General features: G+C 36.8%; 1 long non-coding RNA gene across 2 annotated transcripts in view; it reads left to right on the forward strand.

The window, feature by feature from the left end:
* The window catches only part of LOC307191800, a 156,614-nt gene that overhangs the window by 74,843 nt on the left and 56,650 nt on the right, over positions 1-25,121 (forward strand). For both annotated transcript variants that reach the window (XR_013829850.1, XR_013829851.1), the window contains exon 2: positions 5,022-5,114. This is a non-coding gene — a long non-coding RNA (uncharacterized lncRNA). The remainder of the gene's footprint in view (positions 1-5,021; positions 5,115-25,121) is intronic.

Consider the following 25,121-nt stretch of genomic DNA (forward strand, 5'->3'; position numbering starts at 1 on the left):
CACATGTAGCCTGTTGAGCATTTTCTTTCTGTCTCTGCAAATTTGATGTGTGCAAAATGGTATCTGACTGCATTTTCCTGACGACTAGTTACAGTAAGCATCCTTTCATGTTTATTGGCTATTTGCCATTCTTTTGTGAAATGCCTGCCATATCCTGTGTTTATTTTCTTTTGGGTGGTTTGGCTTTTCCTCATCTTATTATGAATATTAATTTTTTTTGTTTTCATATGCATTGCACAACAGTTTCCTTCCAGCCTGTCTTGTCTTTTGACTTTAATAATTGTCTTTTTAAATATAATTTTTTTTAAAAAGCAGTCAAATACATAACTTTTTCTTTTTTGGTTTTGAGTTTCTTTTCTGGTAAAAGTTTATCACCTAAGGGTTACAGGAATATTTTCCAAAATTTACTTTTAAATTAACTTTTTTCTTGAACACTTAGAACTTTATTTCATCTAGATTGTTAATGTATATTGTGAGGAAGTGATGTATAAGGTTTATTTTGGGGATAGCTACCGTGCAAATTAAAGATCGTTTTCTTATTCAGTTAAAATGCCACACTTATATTAACCTCCCTAATACACTTAAATCTATTTCTAGACTCTCTAGTTTGTTTACTTATCTAGCTATTTGCTTTTGGGTCAATTACATACAGTTTTGAATAAAGAGGAATAATAAACTTTACCACACTCTACAGTTTAGAATTCTAGAGTTTTCATTTTTCTCCCAAAACTTTTAAGGCAGTTTTTACAAAATACGTGTTTATAAGAAACTTAAAACCAATTTTTAGGATCCTTTCTCCCCACCAAGTTCTCTAAAAATTTGATTGGAAGTGCATTAAATTTATGTAATAATTAGAAAATAACACAGTTTAATTGTTTGAAGTGTTCCCACCCAGGTCTCCATTGTATCATATTTTATAAGTTTCTATATGTTTTGAACCTAATCTTATTAAATTTAGTCCTCAGCATTTTACAGTTTTGGTCATGAGATACAAAACCATTAATAGTCACAGATTAATAGGATTAAGTATAAAACTCTACATCTAGGTGACTTTACTATTTGATTATGTGCATTAACAGAACATTATTATTCCAAGAAATTTTTGTTCAGGATAATAACAGTTGGACATAATTATATGTTTGTTTCAGGAATTTTCAGACATTTCATTTATTCAAAGAAAACATTTTCAACTTGCTCTCATCAGGATAAACAGCTTCCTTATCAGGAAAATTAGTTTGGTCAGTTGGGCTTTACTCCCTAAGACTTGCTTCAAAATTCTCATTTCCCTATGTCCATCAATCCTAAACTCTTATATCATGAATTTTGTTCCATCCCGATCAAGACCTCCCCGCTGCGTGGGAAGATCCACCTTAAATCCATTCCCCCAAACTTTAAAAATATCCGTCCTGCCAAGATTCTACTAAGAGTCTGTGGAGGTGGTGTTCTCCCTTAATACAGAACGATTAATTTGGCTGTGCTTGATAAAAAGACTATTTTGATGGTCCCTTCAGTGAATTGGTAGTCAACGGTTATTTTTGTGGTTTTCCTCTTTATTCCTATTTTTAACTGACCAGTGAAATTCTAAAGAAATACAGTTGAGTTTGCAAATGTATTCAGCTACAGTGCAAATCTCTCTTATTAAATATAAAATTTATCAGAAGAATTTTTTGGGTTTTCTTTTCTAAAACCAATCATATAATCAGACAGTAAAAATATGGGTTTCTTTCAATTTCATATACTATTTAAATAAACTGTTTTCCCTTTATTATTAAAAGCAAGTTGAATAAGTATGGTGATAGTGGTCATCCTCATGTATTTCTGATTTTATTTGGACTGTATCATTTCATTGTTTAATAAATATTTGATGTTAATTTTTAAAGTATTTTTTGTACCTTAGTGGTTTTTTTTTCCTAGTCCTGTTTTTCTTAGAAACTTTGTTAGAAATGGTTGATGAACTTTAGCAAATATGTTTTGGCATTTATCAATATAGTCTCATGAGTTTACTTTTTTTTTTCTTGACAATTTTAAACATTTCCCAATGTTGAATAATTTTTGCTTTACTAGAATTATAATAAAGTGATGTGTTGATTACTTTTTAAAGACTTTTAATAGTTATATGTTGACACTTTTGAAATTGCCAGTATTTGACTACTTGTGACCTAAAAATGACAGTTTTTTTGTGGTTTAATCTAAATAGCAAGTGTGCAGTACCCATCAGTTTGATTAGTCTTTTTTCCTGCCTTTGACCTTGAATTGCCCTCTATCCGATGTTAGGATAGCCATGCTACTTTACTTTTGTTTGTAATTCTGTAAGTTTGTCATTCCTTTGTTTTCAATTTGTCTTTGAGATTTTGTTTTACATGTATCATTTGTAAATGGCATGTCACTGGAGTTCCTTATTTCATTCAGTCTGATAGTATTCACCTTTGAATAAATAATTTCAATCCTTCATATTTATTGTAATTAAATATTAATATTTTCACCATACTTTCTATTAATTATTGAGTACATTTGTTTCCCCCGATTTCCAATTTGTTTTTTCTATGCTGACTTGATTAAATATCTTTCTGTTCCTCTTTTACTCCCTACTTTAAATTGGAAATACAGTACTACTGCATTTCTTATCCTATTACTGCTTACATTCCTGTTGTAACCATCTATGTAAAGATATATCTACATCAGAGTAAATTAAATAATGTCTAAACCTGCACAGAACATTTCACATAACTGGTTTCCCAAAATCTCTACCGCAGAAAATGTTTGGAATGCATTTACTTCTCCAACTGCTGGATTTAAGCAGTTTAGAATTTTTATTTATGAACTATAGTAATATCTTTGTTTTAAAAATCATTGCTTAATACTTTAATCATAATACCTAGTCACAGAAGTTTGAGTATTTACATACATATTTATATATTTAAAAATCATTTCTTGCCACTCATTGGAATTTTGTTTTCCTTCGTTTTGTTGACGGTGTCCTCATTAAATTGTCGTTTGGTAGGAGCATGTCTAGTATTTTCCTCAAAGAGTGTATGGATGATTATAGAAGGTATATACGTTATTTGCTGCATGTCAGAAAATGTCTTTCTTTTGCTTTCATGATAGCTGCAGCTGATGTATTGGGTAAAAGGGACAGCTGTTAAGTAGGCTGTTAGTAATGTGGCAGTGGGGTGTGGGGAGAGGGGAAGTGTCCTCTAATCCTGTGATCAGGTGTCACTCTTAGTGAGCCTGTACCTTTCAGCTGTGAACTTCACCAGTGCTTCTCAGTGTTTTTTTCTCTCCTTAGGTGGGACAGGATGGCTAGAGTAGGTAGAGTTGGGTATTTCCTTTCTCCCCACCCGAAGGCTAAAGGGAGCTGGTGTTGGATATTCCCTTCTCCCAGGTCAGTTAGGCTCTGATTAAATGCCAGCAACTCGGGCTCTGGTTAACTAGTTTCTCCTGAGTGCAGGCCTTGTTAAGAACAACGTGTTCTGACGTATTTAAAAGTGGTTCCATTTCCCCTCCCCCTGCCCAGTGCGTGAGGGGAGTTTTCTCCTCTGGTTACCTAGGGAGGCTTCTCAGGCTCCTGGTAACTCTCACAGTATTGTGGGGCTCCTTATAACCGAGCTCCCCTGGAATGTTTGACTCTCAGAGTTGTCCACACTGAACTGCCATCAATTCATCGGAGTTCAAGTTTTCCTTCCCAGCATTTGTTCCTGGCGTGGTTTCCACTGGTGAGTCTCTGTCCAGTGGACCTGGACTCCCTGTATCCCCCTGTCCCTCTCTCCAGTCTTGGGGCCAGTGGTTGGCCCAGTGCCCTCCTCTCTTCTACGGGTATAAAAAGAGGGGTTGATTTTTTTTTTTTTTTTTTTTTTACGGTACGTGGGCCTCTCACTGCTGGGGCCCCTCCCGTTGCGGAGCACAGGTTGCGGACGCGCAGGCTCAGCGGCCATGGCTCACGGGCCCAGCCGCTCCGCGGCATGTGGGATCTTCCCGGACCGGGGCACGAACCCGTGTCCCCTGCATCAGCAGGCGGACTCTCAACCACTGCGCCACCAGGGAAGCCCGAGCTGTTGATTTTTTAAGTGTTCAACTTTTTACTCGCTGGGACGGAATACAGGTTCCTTATATGTGGAACAGGAAACCGGAAGTTGTTTTGTTTTCATATAAAAATTATATCTTTGCTACGAATAGGATTTTGAAATCACAGTTCTTTCCTGACAACAGATTATAAATGTATAGATTTTGCCGCCTAGAGTTGAAGGTTAGAAATCTGTTTCTAGTCTCTCTTTTCTTTGTTTTCATCTATTCTTCGTCTGAAAGCTTATAAAATTTTGTCTTTATTCTTAGAGTTATTTCATCAGTTTTATCTATATGTGTCTCTTCTATTTATCATAACAGGGATTTGGTGATTTTCTTCTAAATTGAAAACTTGAGTTGTTGCTCATCTAAGCTAAGATCTTTTTATATCCTTCTTGCATTAAAAAACATATTTTCAGCATTTAGAACAATAGAAAAAATAGTATGATCATCTGTGAACACATGACTGAAATCATAATTTTTAGCTTTTTTTTTTTTAGTTTTACAAATGAAACATTTGTTTCATTTGGAAGCAAATCTCTTTCTATTTAATTCATTTCAGTTTTGTATTCAGCTACACGAATAACCATGGATATGAATAAACAATAATTAAAAAATGGGTTCCCATTTTTCTGTAATTTTGAAATCCATATGTCTGTACATGACTCCTTTTATATATGTGCAGGAGTTTTTCCGGGATGAGTGTTTCTGTAGGGCATTTTCATATTCTTTGACCGTGTTTTCTGTTGGGTCATTTAACTTTTCCTTTATGAGTTGTATGCTTTGTAAATATTTTAGATACTAGACCTTTGTTATTTATGGGATAAATATATGGAATTTATTTATTTATGTAAATATTTATAGAACATTTGTTATGCATGGAATATAAATATTTTCTCCCAGTGGATGTCTTTATGGTGCCTACATTGATGGTGTGTTAATTTTTCTTTGCATGCCCATAGGTATAAGTAACTTCAGTGCAGCACAGACAGATTTTGGGACCTCGTTCTGTGGCAATCCTGGAGAACCTCTGCGACGATCAGGCAGGAAAAACTGTGAGTATTCTACTGCGGAATAAGGAGAAGGGCTTCTCAGTTTGGGCCTCTTGAGGACCAAGCAGAGAAGTGGCATCTCTTGACTAATGGACCACAAATGGTTCAGTTTGAGTGTACTTTCCTCTAGATTTCTTTTACTAGCTAAACAGGCCACCTTCAGAAGAAAGTGAAGAGCAGAAACCCCCTTCCCTACCCAAATCCAGAGTCTACCAGTGTCTCATACCAAACCCTAGTTCAGAAGCCTTAACCTTAAGCTCTGTTGGCCTTTTGATTATGTCACAGGCATTACCAACAATGAGATCCCTAACTGTACTTTTTTCTGGAGTTTTTATCATCAAGGTTAATTTATTGGTTAAGCCTCTTTGACTGGGAGCTGAGGGGAAGACAAGGAGGCCAGGAATGTAAGCTTAGGCAGTCATTTTCCCAGAATCTTCTTTCTATTCTAGATACTTATTTTAACTTCTTAAGAAATAAATATGTATTATAAATGCTTAGAAATATATTATCTCATTGTCTTCAAGCTTATTATCTGCCTTCCTCTGATTTCTTAGCTTTTCCAATTTGCAGTGAGATGGAAATTAATCCCAAACTAGCCATTTTTACTTTTTTCTTCTTTTTCCCCCATTGAAAGGTTTGGATTTTAATAAGGTTGCCACCCTTGACACAATAGTGCTTCTTATTCCCCTGTGGATTCCTGTTAACCTATAGTGACCCTTGATCCCATTGCCCTGGAGATTAAAAATGTTGCACTGTAAGGAGATGCTTCTTAAAATTAGGGAACAAGAGCAGGAAGAGATTGGACTCTAGTTCAGTGCCTTTCCAGTTTTGGCACACATAAGAATCACTAGAATTTTTTAAAAATAAATTCTTGGATACCACAACCAGAGATTGTGATTTTTTTTTTTTTTGAGGGGGGTAAGGTTAACAAATGTACAATTTTTTTTTACTATATATCCCAAGAGTTTGAAAGGATTTCCTAAAGAAAAAAAAAAACATCTGAATGATGGAAAAATTAGGCCATGTAGATGCAAAAATTCTCCATTCATTTTGTACATAGGCACTCTTTAAATTTGGGACTCAGTGTACATATGTATACAATACATTCTGAAACTACTCAGAATAAAAAATAAGTTTCTATTTCTCCTACAAGATTTTTATGTAATGTCATTTCCCTCACGCATATGGTCTGCATTGCTCAGTCATGCACTTATTCATCAGTTGTCTTGAAATTGCCTTTGAATTGCTTTGTGATGACGCGGAATGGGAAGTTGGAATGGGAAGTCAGTGCAGTGCTAAAGACACAGTTCTCGGGGCCATTATTTCCCACCCTGGTTGGAAAGAATGTTTCTTTCTGCTAAGCCCTACTCCCTTAAGAGGTCTCAAGGGGAAAACAGGGACCCCTTGTCATACTTTGGCAAACACTATATATTCTATTCTGTTCCTACAAATTCACAATGCGTATTAGCATACTCAGGGTGCTGAGAAGTCCTGTAGTAGAACCTATATGGTCCTTGGTGTTAATGGTGATACTGTATATCATTGATTATAAATTACTGATTTAATTTAAAAATAATTTTTTCAGAAAACATTTTTATTTAATGTCTTCCAATTAAATGAGTTTTGGTGATACTAAGAAGGATGTAAACTTTACAGGTGCAGATTTTGCCTAATTTTTCTTTGTCCCCTCAGTGTTTAGCTCAGTATTTAGTACATAACAAGCAAATCGTTTTTCCCAGTAACCATTTGTTGAATGAACGCATTACATTTGTGTGGTAGATGTACCAACACATTGGAAGGACTGTAGCAGCCGTAATGACAGAAAGAAAGTAGCAGCACTTAACTCTCTGACATGGAATCATCCAGTGTTTGCTTGAACACTTCTGTGCATGGAAGTTTTGCTCTTTTGCAAATGTCTTTTTCAACTAGAGAGAATAATCCTCATATTACAATATAGTGAAAAATTCATTCAAAAATAGCTTTTATGATTGTTTATCATTGGGACTGTTTACCACTGGAAACCACTGACAACCTGGGGCCAAAGACGGAAATCTTGCAAACATCAAAGAGCAGGGTAATTCTGAAGTATAGGTTTGATATGTGAGCATGACACCACCCCTGGTCAAGTTCTCAAATGGATTAATAAACAGTTATTTCGTGAATCCTTAGAAAAGAATGCAGTGATCATAGAATACATTTTTTAGGAACTAATGCCAGACCCGAGTCATTTCCTTTTTAGGCAATGTTTATTGGATGAGAAAATCTGGAGGAATGCTCTTATAGACGTATTATAGCTTGATTTTGGAAAGGAAAGGCATTTGACAATTTCTCGTCTTTATGTTTAAAGACAAGATGAAAGTAGAATTGTGGGAAGAGTGAGACTTATTGGCAGTTGTGTGGAGATAAATGAATCAGAGCATTGAACACAAAGTTTCTAAAAGCTTTTCCATTTCTGATGACCTCATGATTATTTACCATTTCTACAGTTAAACCTTCAACAAGCTCCTCCACCTCTGCCTCTTCCTTCTCCACTTCATCCTTCATCCTCTCATTTTGCTGCTTCTGATTCTTCTGGTTACCCTCCCATGTATGTTTGGAGTTACTTCTCTTCAGATCTTCTCAATTTGCTCACATTTGTTAAGTGCGGAATGGAAAGAATAAGATTCTCTCTTTGATACGTTGGAAATTAGAGCCTTTCAAAGGCATTATAAGACAAGGTCTGTACTTTTTTTTTTTTTTTTTTTTTGCGGTACACGGGACTCTCGCTGTTGTGGCCTCTCCCATTGCGGAGCACAGGCTCCAGACGCGCAGGCTCAGTGGCCATGGCTCACGGGCCCAGCCGCTCCACGGCATGTGGGATCCTCCCGGACCGGGGCACGAACCCGTGTCCCCTGCATCGACAGGCAGACTCTCAACCACTGCGCCACCAGGGAAGCCCAGGGTCTGTACTTTTGAAAAAAGTTTAATCGAACAGTTCATTCAGTTACTGTTCAATTAGCCGAAAAAGTGAAGCATTTCTGAGGGTTGTTCATGACAGTGAACCATTAAATTATTTGAGCTGGAGTAAATATATTAAAATATATCACCATAGCAATTTTCACAAATGCGTTTGTACACAGAATTCTATTCCCTTGCCCTCTATGAGCAGAGGTAGTTACACATATGTGAGTTCTAGTTGAAGAAAGCCTAATTTCCCAGAAAGCTGGAGATTGCTGGTATAGGCGTTGCATTCTTATACTACTAATGCATCTGAAGTTCCATTTTTAATCTTTCATGCTTTTTGCATGTAAACTTTAAAAAAATATTTTGATTTTTTATTCTTTTTGAGAAAGAAATTTGGTTTCATCATTTTAGAAAGATAGCTAACAATCACTATAACTAAAATAAAAATGTACACTGAATTCATTCTTGCCTTATTCGGTCACTTCTCTGGGAGCCTTTGACCTTGGCCTCTGAGTTCCTGGACTGAATCAGGTAGCCTCCCTTAGAGTTGTATTGACCTGGAAGTATTTGTTGCTACCACACTCCAGCTCACCTTTTCTTTGGTTCCCAGTCGTTCTTGTGTACCGTGAGGCAGCATAGCACACTGGTTAGGGCTTGTGCTGTAGTCCAACAGAGCTGGGGTCCTGCCTCACCTATGTTGCTTTCTATTTATTTGACTTGAGGTAACTAATTTATTCTCTATTCCTCAGTCTTTTCGTCTGTAACTATCTGGCACACCACCTGGCACTCCATCTATACTCCAGGACTCAAGTGCTTGTTTTCTAGCTGCTGGGGGTGTCGGAGCTGATGACTCGTAGCCGAGCACCCTTCTGGAACTTGCCATCTGCTCTCACCCGAGGCCCCAACACTTCCCAAGGGCAGCCCACATCCAGTGACTGGTCGCGGAGGGGGTTTAAACACCTGGCCCATTTGCCCCAGTTTGTACAACTCTGCAGGGCCATCTCAGCTCCAGAGCTCCCTGGAGGAACGGCTGAGAACTTTGCTGTGGCTGTATCACAGCCCTGCTCCTCCTGTGCCCAATCTCATTTCCTTCCCTTCCCCTACAGTCCCGAGGAACACTTGCCCATAGACTTCCTGCGTTCTAATCTCACTCTGAGTTTACTTCCCAAAGAACCTGCTCTGTGACTGATAGTATGTACCACCCTCATAGGCTTGGTTGTGAGGTGTAAATGAGGTGATGTTTTAATAAACGTTAGAAATGTTAGCTCTTAATATCATCATATAAAATAAGGATGTACTAAACCGTACTCTTCACCCCCCAATTTTTTTTTTTAATTTATTTATTTTGGCTGCGTTGGGTCTTCGTTGCTGTGCGCAGGGCTTTCTCTAGTTGCGGCGAGCGGGGGCTACTCTTCGTTGCATTGCGCGGGCTTCTCACTGTGGCTTCTCTTGTTGCGTGCAGAGCACAGGCTCTAGGCGCACGGGCTTCAGTAGTTGTGGCATGCGGCCTCAGTAGTTGTGGCTCGCGGGCTCTAGAGCGCAGTCTCAGTAGTTGTGGTGCACGGGCTTAGTTGCTCCAAGGCATGTGGGATCTTCCCGGACCAGGGCTCAAACCCGTGTTCCCCGCATTGGCAGGCGGATTCTTAACCACTGCGCCACCAGGGAGGCCCCATCCTCAAATTTGTGTAGTTATTGTCGGATACTAAATCCTGGAATCAGACTGGTGAGGTTTGAAATCCTCCTCCACCACTTATTGGGCATGTAACAAGTTGCTTAATTGATCTGTGTCTCAGTTTCCTCATTTGGAAATGAGTAAAGATAGCCCCACATCATAAGGTTTTGTGGATTAAATGAGATAAATACATTTAAAGGCTGGATCATAGTAAGCTCAGTGAGTGCTCACTATTATTATGGTTATCATTCCCCACTTAATCCCAATGATGTGATAAGATGTCTTTATCATTAGCACTTGCTTCAGGACACCTAGAGTTTTAAGCCAACATCAATACCAGAAACTACACTAGATAGATTATTCCTGATTCAAAATAAAATCCCACAAAAATAGTTGTGACTAAGCAGGAAAGAAGTGAGAAACTGAGAAAAAGTTAGTTGTAGAGATGTTCCTTAATCCACAAAATTCTAAGATTTTTTTTAAACCATTCACTTACTAATTTTAAGCAAGTAATTGAACCTTGTGCTTTATTCCAGATAATTTTGACTTTAACTGAATTAATGGTATAGATAGGTCAGGCAAGTTCACTCTGTGTGGATTTTGAGACTGAAGACAGAGAAGGATACTTGGGGAGGGAATGAGGAAACAGAACTTAGAAGATATGGATTCTGAAGTTGATTCTGTAAGGCATGTGTCTTTGGTGTATATTATACACATTATATGTAATATATGGTCTATATATAAATATATCATAAATAATATATAAATATCTATAATACCTTCATGTATAAAATATAACTATATTTCTAATCAACTTTAGTTTGGAATAATTTTTGGTTTACAGAATGTTACAAGGTACAGAGTTCCCACCTCCTTTTTACCCTGCTTTTCCTAATGGTAACCTAACCATGGTAACTTGTCAAAACTAAGAAATTAACTTTGCCACAATACTACTAACTAAACGAGAGACTTTATTCACATTTCACTGCCTTTTCCACAAATGTCCTTTCTCTGCTCCAACAGCCAGTCAAGGATGCAGCATTGCATTTAGTCATCTTCTTACACTCCTCAGGTCTGTTGCAGCTTCTCAGTCTCTCCTAGTTTTTCATGACCTTGAACAGTTTGAAGAGTACACTCGAAGTATTTTCTAGAACGTCCCTCCATTTGGATTTATTTGATGTCTTTTCATGATTTGACTGGGGTGATGAGTTTGGGGGAAGGCTATCACAGTGATGATATGTCCTCCTCGTTATGTTGTATCGGGGCACATGACATAGCATGACATCACTGGTGATGTGAAACTTGGCACTTGGTTATGGTGGTGTATTAGTTTCCTATTTCTGCTGTAACAAATTAGCGCAAACTTAGTGTCTTAAAACCTTAAAACAACACAGACTTATTTTCTGACAGTTCTATAGGTTAGAAGTACAACGTGGGTATCATTGCGCTAAAATCAAGCTCTTGGCAGGGCTGCCTTTCTCTCTGGAGTCTTTAGAAAAGAGTCTGCCTCCTTGCTCCTTTTCTAGTTTCTAGAGGCTGCTGCACGCCTTGGTTTGTCTTCCTCCGTCTTCAGAGCCATCATATCAGCATCTTCAACACTCCCTTGGGCTAACATCTTCTGTCAATACTTTCCCTTCCTCTTTTAATGGACCCTTATGATTACATCAGGCCCATTGGTTGATCTAGGATAATCTATCTATTTTAAGGTCAATTGATTAGCAACCTTAATTCCCCTTTGCCATGTAATATTACATATTCACAGGTTCTAATGGTTAGGATGTAGATCTCTTTTGGGGGTGGGGAGGTCATAGATAGTATCTAAGTATCTTCTCTATTACAAAGTTACTATTTTTTCATATATATTTTTGACTCTCAGTTTTCTTTTCTGTGGAAAGGAGGTGATGATAATGTTTGCCTTGTCAGACTACTCAAGAGGGTTAAGTGATCAAATGTAGTGAAAGTGCCCGGCACATGGGTCCCACAATGGTATTTGAACCCGAATCAAAACAATAACCCTTTTTTTTTTTTTTTTTTTTTTTACAATTTCTTCCTCCAAGACAGGAATGTGATTATTTTTAGTTGTGCTGTAATTTTACATCAATTTCATTAAGTGTGAAATGTGTGAGGTCCGCATCGGCACCAAAGAGGAGCATACTGGCCAAAATGTATCTAAAATATTGCGAGCTCTTTATTAACAATTCTGATGTAGCCAAGTGACTTACTGTATGTTGCTTAAAAAAGCTGGCCCAGTTCTATCTGTGATGGTTTCTGGCAAGCTTTTTATTATGCTTCTTTTGACTTGATAAATGTGATAACTTGTTTGTAAATAGTTGCTATTCATAAGCATATTCATTTATCCTGCTTAGGGAAACAGGCATGGTAACTTTTAGTAAAGACTGCTTGATAAAGATGTACATTGGTTAAACACATTTGGGATTTACCCTGAGACAGAAGTGTCCTTATGCAAGAAGAAGGATTTTTTATTTATATATGTGATTTTACTATATACTAAAGATTTATTTCCTTGCACATATTCTGAGAGCTCACTGCTTGCTGCGGAGTGGAAGAAAGAGAAAAATACAGTGCGCTCATTAATCCTGACCTTGTAAGCACACACTGTTGACTTGTTCTTGGTTTGCAAAATGAATGGAACTCATTTACAATACTCAAACTGTACGTTAGTGTGTGGGCAATCCAATAAAATGATAGCTTATATTGGGGCTAAAGTTCCTGATCTTTCTATTGGATTACCCAAAAGCAAACACTCAATATTAAAAGCTGTGTATATACGTAACATAAGATCTAAAGGATTGAATTTTTTTTTTTTGAAAAAAGAAGAGGGAGAGAGAATCAAGTTTTAAATACACAGTAGCTAATGAGACTTAGAGCTTTGTAAAAATGCTACCCCAGATCTGCTATTTTATAACTCTGGGTTGGCTTCCTCCTTCAGAGGGAAACATGCCTAAGGTAGGAACTGCATGTAGGTGACAGTGACTGTTGTTTAGTAAATATTTGAATATAAAAATAGAAAATCAAAGCACAGATGCTAAGACATTTCTTGGCCCTCTGGGGCTGCAGAGGCCTCATCCTCCAAACTAAAAATCTCAGGATGTTGCAGGAGACAAAACCCTGGGTCAGGTGGGTAGAGAAAGGAGCTTGGATTCCTTCTCTCTCAGCCCCACTTTCAAGTTCGTGAACTTGAACAAACCACCTTACTTCTCTGGGTGTTGGCTTAATAATTCTAATGCAGTTGGACAATTTTAGTGACTTTCTCATGTTTAGGAAAGTTTATTTTCAGGTGGGCCTTTTTATGAAATGAAAACTTTTCTGAAATGAGAGCCCTATATTTAACACACGTGGTCCACTAAAACCAGAGCGAAATACTGGCCTTTCTTTCAACACAGCCTTTGAAGCTTTTCCTGAAAACCAGGACGTCCCCAGAACAGTTTTTAAACCACTGAAATTAAAATCTACCAACAGTACTTTCAGTTATAGTATTTAATTGCCTGTCACTTAGGCCGGTAATTCTCAGCCATGGGGTGTGACACTACTGAGTCAGTTGTGTTACTGGTCATATTTGTCCGGAAAGGAAAACCTAGTTGTTGAATCAGCTCATAATCGCAGTGGATTAATGCAGTGTGTCAGTTTATCACCTGCTGCTTATCCAGCCTCCTCCAAGCTCAGTGACTTATAATAGGCATTTGTTATTTCTCACGATTTGGTGGGTCAGGTAGGCAGTTAGTCTGGTTGAAGCAATGTGGTGTGCCAAAATCAGAAACAGGGTCCTCTATTTGGAGAACAAGGCAAGAATCCAACCGTTAACAGCAGCATTGCTTGCAAGTCACTGGTAGACAAATGTTAATCCATCCTCTGTTGTAATGCAGGTGTTCAGGGCTTCCCTAGCGGTCCATCTCCTTTCTATACCTTTGAACTTCTGCTCTTTCCATACCCACTTTCCTCCTCCTCTCATCATATTTTAAGGAGTCTGGGCAAGAAATGACCTAGCAGTCCACTAAAAGATACCAATTAATCACTGGGCTCTAGTTTAGGATGTATGGAATTAATGCAAGAAAAATGAAAGCGATTTTTAAATTAGAGAAACAAAGTACAAATCCGGTTTGAACATGAGATCTAATCCTAGAGGTAAATATGATTATCATTTTCCAATGAAATTCAGAAAAATACTATATATAACAATATAGTTCTGTTTTTTTTTAACATCTTTATTGGGGTATAATTGCTAATATAGTTATTTTTGAGATATAATTGACATATAGTATTGTGTAAGTTTAAGGGGTACATTGTGTACAATCTGTTGATTTGGTACATTTATCTATTGTGATATGATTACCACTGTAGTGTTAGCTAACACGTCTACCACGTCACATAATTATCATCTGGTTTTTGTGATGAGAATAGTTAATATCTAGTCTCTTAACAACTATGAGATTTATAATACAGTATTGTTGACTATACTCACTGTACTGTGCATTGGATCTCCAGAACTTATTTATCTAGTAATTGCAATTTTGTAACCTTAAACAACACCTCCCAGTTCTTCCATTCCCCAGCCTTTAGTAACCACCATTCTACCCTGTTTCTATGAGTTTGATGTTTTAAAATTCCACATATAAGTGATAGCACTATGGTATTTGTCTTTTTCTAAGTTATCTCCCTTAGCATAAAGCCCTCAAGGTCCATCCATGTTGCTGCAAATGGTAGGTTGTTGTTTCTCATGGTTGAATTATATGTATAATCCCATCCTTTTGTCCATTCATCAGTTGATGGACACTTGGGTTGTTTCCATATTTTGGCTATTGTGAATAATGCTGCTGTAAACGAGGATATGCAGATATCTTTTCAATATCCTGTCTTTATTTCCTTTGGATATAGATCCAGGAGTGGGACTGCTAGATCATATGGTGGTTCTATTTTTAATTTCTTGAGAAACCTCCATACTATTTCCCATAGTGGCTGAACTAATTTAGATTTCCACCAACACTGTCCAAAGTCCCCTTTTCTCCACACTTTTACTAACACTTGTTATCTCTTGTCTTCTTGATGCTAGCCATTCTAACAGGTGTGAGGTGATAACTCATTGTGTTTTGATTTGAATTTCCCTGATGATTGGTGATGTTGAGCATCTTTTCATGTACCTGTTAGCCATTTGTGTGTCTTTGGAATATGTCAATTCAGATCCTTTGTCTATTTTTTAATTGGATTGTTTGGGGTTTTTGGTAATTGAGTTGAATGAGTTCTTTCTAAATTTTAGATATTAACTACTTATCTGATACAGGGTTTGCAAATATTTTCTTCCATTTCATAGGTTGCCTTTTCTTCTTTTTTTATTTTATTTTTTCGTGATTATTTGTTTTGCTGTGCAGAAGCTTTTAGTTTCATGTAGTCCCATTTATTGATTTTGCTTTCGTTGCTTGTGCTTTTGGAATCATACCTAAAAAATTAGTGCTGTATCAAAGAGCTTTTTTCCTGTGTTTTCTTCTAGGAGTTTTATAGTAGCAGATCTTACATTTAAGTCCATTTTGAGTTAATTTTTGTGAGTGGTGTAAGATAGGGGTTCAATTTTACTTTTCTGCATGTGGTTATACAGTTTTCCTAACACTGTTTATTGAAGAGACCTTCCTTATTGTATATTCTTGGTTCCCTTGTCAAAAACTAGTTGATTGTATAATACAGGCATTTATTTCTGGACTCTCTGTTTCATTGCTCTGTGTGTCTTTATGCTAACACTAAACTGTTTTAATTACTGTAGCTTTGGAGTATAGTTTGAAATTGGGAAGTGTGATGCCTCTGGCTTTGTTCTTTCGATTGTTTTGGTTCTGTAAGGTCTTTTGTGGTTCTATACAAGTGTTACGATTTTGTTTTCTATTTCTGTGAAAAATACAGTTGGAATCTTGATAGGGAGGGATTACATTGAGTCTATAGATGGCCATTTTAATAATAATAATCCTTCTAATCCATGAACATGAGACATCTTTCCATTTGTATCTTACTTAATTTATTTCATCAAAGAGCTGTAGTTTGCATTGTAATATCTCTCTCACTTCCTTTGTTAAATTTATTCTTAAGTACCTTACTGATTTTGATTCTGTTATGAATGGGATAGTCCTTTTTTTCTTTTTCAGATATTTCATTGTCAGGGTATAGAAACACAACCAACTTTTGTATGTTGAATTTAAGTTCTGTGACTTAACTGAATTCGTTGATGAGTTCCAACGGTTTTTTGGTTAAGTCTTTTGGGTTTTCTCTATGTGAGATCATGTCATTTACAAATAATGACAGGTTTACTTCTTTGTTTACAACTTGGATGCATTTTATTTCCTTCGCTTGCCTGATTGCTCTAGTTAGGACTTCCAGTACTATGTTGAATAAGAGTGCTTAGAGTGGGCACCCTTGTCTTCTCCCTGATCTTAGAGGACAGTTTTTTGACATTTCACTGTTGATATTGAGTATGATATTAGCTGTGGGTTTGTTGTGTATTGCCTTTATTATAATGAATTATATTCCTTCTGTACCCAATTTATTGAGGGTTTTTATCATGAAAGGATGTTGTATTTTGTCAAATTATTTTTCCACATCTATTGAGATGATCATATGATTTTTATCTTTCCTTCTGTTAATGTGGTGTATCACATTTATTGATTTGCATATGTTAACCACCCTTACATTGCAGGGATAAATTTCACTTGATTATGGTATATGATCCTTTTAATGTGCTGCTGAATTTGGTTTGAGCATTTTGTTGAAATTTTGCATCTGTATTCATCAGGGATATTGGTCTGTCATTTTCTTGTAGTATTCATTATCTTGCTTTGTTATCAGTGTACTATTGGCCTTGTAAAATGAGTTTGGGAGTATTTCCTCCTCTTCAGTTTTTTGAAAGAGTTTGAGAAGGATTGGCATTCATTATTCCTTAAAAGTTTGGTGGAATTCACTAGTGAAAAGCCCATTTGAAACTGGGCTTTGCTGTATTGGTAGGTTTGTATTGCTGATTAAATCTCGTCACTCATTGGTTTGTTCTGATTTCCTATTTCTTAATGATTCAGTCTTGGTAGTTTATATGTTTCTAGGCATTTATCCATATCTCCTAGTTGATTTAATTCGTTGGTATATGATTATTCATAGTAGTCTCTTATGACCCTTTGTATTTCTGTGGTATGAGTTATAATGTCTTCTCTTTCATTTCTGATTTATTTGATTCTGTTTCTTTGTTCCTTAGGTAGTCTAGTTAAAGGTTTGTCAATTATGTGTATCTTTTCAAAAATCCAGCTCTTAATTTTTTTTGTCTTACTGTTTTTATGGTCTCAATTTTATTTCTTTCTGTTCCGATGTTTGCTGTGTCCTTCAATACTTGTTCTGTTGCCTAACATGATCTTTTCTGGAGAATGTTTCATGTATACTTGAGAAGAATGTGTCTTCTGCTGCTCTTAGATATCATTTTCTGTAAATTTCTGTTAAGTACATCTGGACTAATGTGTAATTTAAGTTTTCTTATGGATTTGGGGTCTGGATTATCTATCGATTGTTGAAAGTGAGATATTGAGGTCCCCTACTATTATTGTATTATGGTATATTTCTCCCTTGAGATTGGTTAGTATTTGCTTAATATTTGCTTAATATATTCAAGTGCTTTGATGTTGGGTACATGTATATTTATGATTGCTGTATCTTCTTGATGAATTGACCCCTTAATCATCGTATAATAACCTTCTTTGTCTCTTTACTATTTGGGGCTTGAAGTTTATTTTGTCTAAGTATAGCTAGCCCTGCCTTTATGATTTACACTTGCATGGATTGTCTTTTCCATCCTTTCGCTTTGAGCCTATATGTGGCCTTAAAGCTGAAGAGAGTCTCTTGTAGGCAGCATATAGTTGGGTTTTGTTTTTTTTGGCTACGTAGCCATTCTGTGTGTTTTGATTGGTGAGTTCAATCCATTTATATTGAGAGTAATTATTGATATATAAAGAATTACTAATGCTGTTGTATAATTGCTTTCTGGCTGTTTTGCATTATCACTGTTTCTTTTATCCTTTCTTTCTTCCTACCTTTGTAAGTGGGTGATTTTTCATGGTGATATGCTCTAATGCCCCTGTTTTATCTTTTGGGAATCTGCTGTAGGTTTTTGCTTTGTGGTTACATAAGGCTTACATAAAACATCTTGTAGGGCTTCCCTGGTGGTGCAGTGGTTGAGAGTCTGCCTGCCAATGCAGGGGATGCGGGTTCGTGCCCCGACCCAGGAAGATCCCACATGCCGCGGAGCGGCTGGGCCCGTGAGCCATGGCCGCTGAGTCTGTGCATCCGGAGCCTGTGCTCCGCAACGGGAGCGGCCACAACAGTGAGAAGCCCACGTACCACAAAACAAAACAAAACAATAAAATTTATGTTTAAAAAAAAAAAGTCTTATAGGTAAAGCAGGCCATTTTATGCTGATAGCAGCTTAACTTTGATTGTATACAAAAGCTCTACCGTTTTACTTTATCCCTTTAATGTATTTGTTGTCAGAGTTTACCTCTTTAATATTGTGTATTCATTAACAAATTATTGTGGCTGTAGTTATTTTTATAATACTCTTTTCCACCAACCAATAATTACCTGGTTAATTCATACTTATATTACAGAATTAGAGGTTTCTAAATCTGACTGTATATTTCCTTTTACAGTTTGTGTATTTTATTTTTATATGTTTTCATGATGCTAATTAGCACCTTTTCATTTCTGCTTGAGGAACTTCTTCCAGGTTTTCTTGCAGGTTTAGTGGTGATAAACTCACTCACCTTCTGTTTGTCTAGGAAAGTCTTTCTTTCTCCTTTATAACTGAAGGATAACTTTGCCAGATAGAGTATTCTTCTTGGCTGGCAATTTTTTCCAACGCTTTGAATATGTCATTCTACTCTTTCCTGGCCTGTAGAGTTTCTGCTGAGAAATTTGCTCATAAACTAATGAAGATTCCTTTGTAGGTTACCACATTTTTTTCTTTTGCTGCTTTTAGGATTATTTACTTGTCTTTGATTTTTGATAATTTCATTTTAAAGTGTCTTGGAGAAGGTCTTTTTCATTAAGATAATCAATTCGCTTTGTGAACACAGATGTCCTAGTCTCTCCCCAGGTTTGGTACATTCTCAGCTATCATTTTTTAAACTTTCTGCCTTCTCCCCCCTTCTCTTTTTCAAATCCCAATGAATCTAATGTTTGCACACTTGATGGTGTCCCCTAGATCACATAGGCTTTGCTCTTTTTCATTCTTTTTTTGGTTCACCTCTAGGTTTTTTCAAAGTACTTGTTTATTCTCTGATCATGGATTCTGTCTTCCATTTGATCTATTCTGTTTTAGCTGCACTCTACTGCATTTTTCATTTTGTTTACTGAATTCTTCAGATTCAGAATTCCTGTTGGTTCTTTGTTTTTAAGATTTTTATCTCTTTGTTAAATTTCTCATTTTTTTCATAAATTTTCCTGATTTCATCGAACTGTGTTTCTGTGTTTTCTTATAGTTCATTGAGTTTCTTCAGAAGAGCTATTTTGAATTGTTTTTTAGCTATATCGCAAAATTGCATGCTTTTGAATTCCATTAAGGAGGATTATTATTATCTTTTGCTGGTGACATGTTTCCTTGATTCTTCATGTTCCTTGAAGCTTTGCATTGCTGCTTTCACATATGAAGCAGCAGACGCCTCCTGAAATCTTCACTTGTTGATTTCTGGTGGGAGCTCATCTTCTTTGGTTCTGCTTAAATCTAGCGCTCTCTCCAGCCTTGTGTGGACGCACCTGCTCTACAGTCTTTACTCCTTTTTGTGTCGGAATTCTTAATCTTCTGTCTTCTCTGCTTCTTACAACTTACCAGTCTTCCTGTTGGAAACCTCCTTTTTTCCCTAGAATGTGGTGCTACAGCTAAAGGCTATAGTTTATCCCTTGCCCATCATTCCCAGCCTTTTGTTTGTTTGTTTTTTTGAAGGGACTCCTTGTTTACTGGACCTTGCTCTTGCGGCTGCGCTTTGAATTGAACACCAGGGTCCAGCTGCAGAGTGTGAGGAGGTGTGAGTTTGGCACTTGGAGCATTGGGAGGGTAACTGTGTGGCAGGTGAGGGGATCCTTGAGTGAGGTTCTCCTAGTGGCTCCTGGGTGAAATTTCTCCTGGAGTCATGAAAGCAGTCAGCAGGCACTATATGCTTCTAATACCCTTTGATATTTGTATCTGCCTCCTTTTTGATCTCCCTGCCCCCAGTCCTGGAGGTCCTGCATCAGTACTCTGGGTGCTGCGGGTAGAAATGGGCTTCTTCAGCCCAGTTTCCTGCACAACGTGGGTAGGCAGGTACTCATTCACTGGTCTCTCTTTCGTTCAGGTGTGGTCTCCACCAGCTTGTTCAGTCCAGGGCTGTGCTGAGGTATCAGGGGAAGTAGTGTGGTGGCAAAGTTTCTCTAACCCTCTCCAGTTCATCTAAACTTGTATTCTTTTCTTTGTCCTCAAGTGGGATGCTGGAATCTCTCCTCAGGAAGGCTGGACTTCTACACAGTCGCTCTCATCTCTGGGTGTCTACTCAAGTCAGCACTCGCCTGGTTTTCCTGCCGAGGTTGAGAGGGGCTGTGGTCAGTTTGCAAGCTCCTGCTGGTTCCATAGCAATATCGATGTCTGTCTGCTTGTTACTCATTGCATAGGTGATTGGGACTCCTCCTGATTTCCGTGGTGTGTGATACTGGATCCCACAACTCACGCAGAGCTTCTCTTGTTCATGAATGGATGCCAAACTAGTTGCTAAAAAGTGGAGACAAAAAGGAGGGATGTCTTATGCTCCCATGGTGCTGACATCACTCCCTAAATATGTTAAATAGGCGCTGTGTGTGAGTATGTGTGCACCTTCGTGTGTTACGTATGAGTGTTGCTGACTTTTATTGTGCAAGGTAATATTAAACAAATTTTTATGTCCCTTAGATTAAACCTGGGACAGACACGCATGCATATAAACACTAAGTATATACGAAACAGTATGCATATATCTGCATATATTTTTAGTATACGTGTTAAATAATACATAATAAAGTAATACAATTAATACATATTAACTAAATAATACATAATAAAATGAGTACAATATTGTATATGTCTACACATACATGCATTTCTAAGAATTTCATTGGAAGGATCAAGACGTTTATTGATTACCTTGTGGAATGAAAGGTGGCTCCACCTCATATATGGAGAAATTTGAGCCACGTTCATCTTATTTGTGAATAAGGAAGTGTTATAAGAAGTGATATAAGCTATACTTTTAACTGGCTAAAATTCCTTTCCAATAAAGAAAAGAATGAATTGTATATCTTTAAGGCTCTCTTCTCTATGACATGTCCTGCATTCCCCATGAAATGAAACTCTTAAGATTTCACTGGTATTGCTCAGTCTTAAGAGGAGAACCCTAGACCTGACTTTATTAGCTGTTTTTGAGTGCTGAGATAAGAAAAATAACATCAACCCATATTGTTGCTCTTTTGTTACATGTTAGAATTGGGCACGGGAAAATTACCATATTTTATGACATATCAAAATGGATAAATCCTAGTTTCAGAAAGAAAAAACTACTCTGAAAAGGTTTTTTCCCCATTTAGTGAAAGAAAATTCAAAGGACGAGATGGAAAATCGTAGTGATGGGCAAAAATGCACGAACTTGTTTGATAGCCTTAATTAGTGATCTTATAATTGGGTATCATGTCAGTTGTCATGTAGCTGGCAGCTTCACTGAGAACACATGTAAATCCCTATTCTTTCACTCCCTCTCAAACATTGTCATTCATTTGGGTGACAATTCATGCATAATATAATAGCCCTGGGGTGCAATTAATTTTAGCAGTTGCACAACTTAGTAAGAAAAAAAATCCCCTGGTATCATGTGTTCTTTGAAGGTCAGATGATGCCACAATTTGCACCTTTGTTGCGAGACATGAAAATTAGCAATTAACATAAATATATTGATTAACATATGGATAGTTTAGTCTGACATATTAATGAATCTAATCATATTTTACCAGTTGTATGCATTCTTTTTATCTTCCGCGATGAGACATAATTATTTAAAAAAAAGTTTAAGTTGAGATAAATTTTGGCTTAATAATACTTGTTGTATGAGGTATATACTAGGGAAACATAAATGGGTCCCTGCTCTAGGAAGTTTAAAAAGAAAAAAAACTTGATAGAGTTTAATTTATTTGGTACCACCCATGTTACATCAGTGGTCTTTTTATGTAGTTTCCACCTTCTTCATACATCTCATGTCTCTCTGATTCTTCATATAATAGCTGCCGCTGCCTGTATGTAGGTCTTCAACACCCTTACTTCTGACTCTGGGCATAATCCCATATCTGGATTTATTTCAGTTCGGTGTTCGGATATCGCCAGAGGGATCTTTCTGAGCCACACGTTTAATTCTTGACTCTCTGTTGCAATTTTAGGATACAGACATAAAACCTGGCTCTTGGTTAGGTGATACTAATAATTAAGTTGTTGCTATACTCCAGTGGTTTAATAAATTGCACTTATTCTTATCAGCTAGGGATGTTTCTGTGGTGAGTAGAATGCATGAGGTTTTTAAAGTACTATTATTATTATTGAGGATATTAATAACTAAAATCTCTTGAGCACTTACTGTATCCCAATCATTCTTTAAAGAGTGTTACATGTATTATTGTATTTAATCCTCTCTTAACCATTATCTTAGGAGGTTACTATGATTGCCGTTTCCATTTTGTTAGATGAAGAATCTGAGGTACAGAGAGATTTACTATTTTGCCAAAGACTAAGCAAGTATTAAGTAATAGAGCTGGGATTTGTGCTTATATGAACTGAATCAAAGCTTATACTTTTTCCACTAAGTATGAGGGAAGGGAGCCCAAGTAATGGAGAAATCTAGGGGTTGCCATTTGGTATCTTGTTCTCTGTAAACTTATGTAACTCTGGACATTTGTGGACTAACTCTTGCTTTGGTGTTTGGAAAATTTGGGTTTTCCTTATTTAACCAGAATGTGTTCATTTTTTGGTGTTAGTTGAAAACTGAAGGGTGTTATCTGATATAAACTAACATAAATTAGCATGGGTCACTTTGCAGTCAAAGTGAACGACAGACGCATTTAAGGGCTAACGTCAGTCACTGTTGGGTTCTGTGTAACAGAGATGTTACATGCACCATTTCACTCCTCTGAGTAAATAGATACCAGAGCTAGTTTTTTTCTTTTTTGAGGTTATCTGTAAGAATATTGTCTCTGACAATAAAATCTGAAGCTGAAATGGATAGATTTGGAAGGATTTGTTTTTAAAAATGGATTGTCAAACAGTATTCAGTAGTTAGCCATTTCTTTATAAGTTAGCACTGGTTTCCTAATTGAAAGTCACATGATGTTCCCTAGGCCATGAATTTGGATTGAATTTACTGTTTTCAGTTGATCTGTCCAGTGGTGACGCCAAATAAAACATCTGGCTGTTTAGAGGAGAACTAATTGGAAGACATTAAAGTTGCACAACTTCTGTTGATAAGGCACGACTGCCAGGGTTGGGCTGTTTCAAGGGGAATAAGGCAATATCGCAGGTATCAGCCTGTATATTTTTGTTACTTTTCTGGAAAGGGAGAGCAAGGGAAGAGTTGGGGAGAGTAGTAAAAGTGGAATAAAATTGCTGATCACGAGTAGAATGTGGAGAAGTCATGATGGCGTTGAGTGTCAGCTGAGCACTGTAAGTGCTATATAGTCCTCAAGTCACACAGTAAAGACCAGAGCAAGAATTTGGGCTCAAACACTGAAAGCCAAGGCTTGAGATTTTCACTACAGTACCACCCCCCCACCCCCAATTTCTAAGATATATGCTAGGTGTTTAACATGTATGATCTCAGTTAATTCTTATACCTGCCCTTCAGTTTTACCACCATTGTATACATGAAAAAACTAAAAAAAATTTAAAAGTCTGAGGATTTAACAAATTAGATAACTTGCCCAATTTGTTAGAACTGTGTATTTTCAAAGTCAAAAAAAAAAAAAAAAAACTTTCAAAGGCTTCTCAAAGCCATGTTGTTCAACTATCACCAGCAAGAATGCTCTAGAGACTTTTATTTTAGATAATCTATTCTGTGCAACTCCTGACCCCAGAGACCCAGTATGGGAATCAACCCAACTCCTGTATTCTAGGTAGTTCAACTCTGGCAATTATCTTTCACTATTAAATCTTTTACTGCCGGCTATGTATTGCCTGTCTCTAGATTACTAGGAAGTTTAGAAACAAAACACAGCAAAGAAAAAGAAAACGCCAAGAGCAAACACCTCTTATGTAGATAGGAACTTTTCAGAAATTTTAATTTGGTCATGGAGTAGCCAACAGAGATATTAGAGATAAAATTGTGTTATCTTTGTACTTTATTTCAGTAACAGTGATGTATTTTATTACCTGATTACAAACATTAGAAATAATTATTGTCTTTGCTTTTTTTATTTGTAATGGCTTGGTTGATTCTCTTAGAAAATACAACAGATCATATTCATTTAACCACGTTGTTAATAGCAAACAGATTTTATTTTAGCTTTAAAGTATATATCAGCAACAAAAAGACCACATATAGGACTGCAGTTACCTGAACATAATGAATTGTCAATAAATCCCAGGTGTGTTTCCTACCAGCATATACGGGCATTTGATGCTTCTGAAGCAATATGCACGTAGGAAGCCACTTTGAGTTACATGCAATATATATTTTTCCTAACTAGCATTAGAAGTACTCAAGCAATAAATGTGCCCCTATAAAGAACACTAAAGGTGAAATATTAACAGGGGAGATGGTAATTATGGAATCAAATACTTAAGTAAACACTGAGAACATTATGTACCCACTCAAGCATTTGAATAACATCTTTCACAGTGGTACCTGTGGTAGTTGTTTTACAGGGATGCTAGATGATCACAGACAGTGGGGTAATTGAAAAAATATAAAATTGGTTCTGAATCAAAACTAGTTTCAACATCCCCTATTTTTAGAAGTTGTTCGCTCTCACTGTGTCTGAATGTGTGCATAATTTTTTGTTTGTGTATTATATTTCTGTAAATTGCTTCAGTGATCACTCGGTTAGTTTGGGAACTTATTTCTATTATACTCGGTTAGTAAGGGAACTTATTTCTATTATACATTGAGTAAAATCATAATGATGTGTTCAGCTCCATGTGTTTAACCCTGGAGTCACAAGGTCTGTGATGAATCCTTGTACCACAGCAGATTCATAATAGATATGTAATCTTGGGCAATTTATCTTGCTTCAGTGCCTCAGTTTATGGCCCAATGTGTAGAATGGAATAATAGTAGTTACCTAAAGCGTTGTTGTGAGGATTGCATTAGTATCTGTAAAACATATGTTAC

This window comes from Stenella coeruleoalba, assembly GCF_951394435.1.
Source record: "Stenella coeruleoalba genome assembly, chromosome: 9".
Classification (NCBI taxonomy): Eukaryota; Metazoa; Chordata; class Mammalia; order Artiodactyla; family Delphinidae; genus Stenella; species Stenella coeruleoalba.